This window comes from Phytophthora parasitica (assembly GCF_000247585.1).
Source record: "Phytophthora parasitica INRA-310 unplaced genomic scaffold supercont2.71, whole genome shotgun sequence".
In the NCBI taxonomy this organism is placed as follows: Eukaryota; Oomycota; class Peronosporomycetes; order Peronosporales; family Peronosporaceae; genus Phytophthora; species Phytophthora nicotianae.
In genome coordinates, this window is record NW_008649057.1 from 99,459 (window position 1) to 100,248 (window position 790).

Genomic DNA, 790 nt, shown 5'->3' on the forward strand with positions numbered 1-790 from the left:
TTACAAGTCGCGCGCGATCGTCAATCTGCCCTCGCTTCGGAGCTTCGCGAATCAGCTACGTCCCACAAGGCTGCTCAGGCTGAGGTAGCTCGTCTGGAGGCCGCGGTCAAATGCAAGAGCTGTCGCCTTCGTACCCTGAATGACAACTACGAGCGTCGCTTGAGGGTGGCCGACACCACGATCACAACCCATACCGCTGAGCTTGGCCGCTTGCAAGATCGGGTGTCGACACTTGATCGGGATCTCCAGAAGGCTTCCCAGCGTGCTCAGGCGGCAATCTCATAACGCAATCAGGCCAGAGCGGCACACATCGCTACCCGTGAGTACTTGTCTGCATACCTTTTCCGACGTCACACTAATTTGACTCAAGTGCGAATTGATATCATGGTGAACTTCGAGCACAGGCCGAACTTGCTTGGTTCCAAATGGGCATGTCGTTAACATTTAAAAGGGAATGTTGGCTTGTTTCTGTATGGAAATAGCCCATGTCTGGTTATTTACATTGTAGCGTTGCGTACATGAGGCATCATTGTATACCGGAATTACGGGAAATAGTAGCGTTGCGGATCATTGTATACCGTGATTACGTGCCTCTCATCTTTGCAACGCTTCGTAACGTGAGATTGTGTGACTTTTGACATGCAGATGAACCTCCCTTAGCTAATACAGCCCGTGGAACAATTTTTTGACCAATTATAGGAAGTTAATACACTCCGCGACAAGATAAATCACCCACCCGTATTTTAGTCCGTAACTCGCTGAGTTTTACGAGTTATCTGTTGAGATTTCG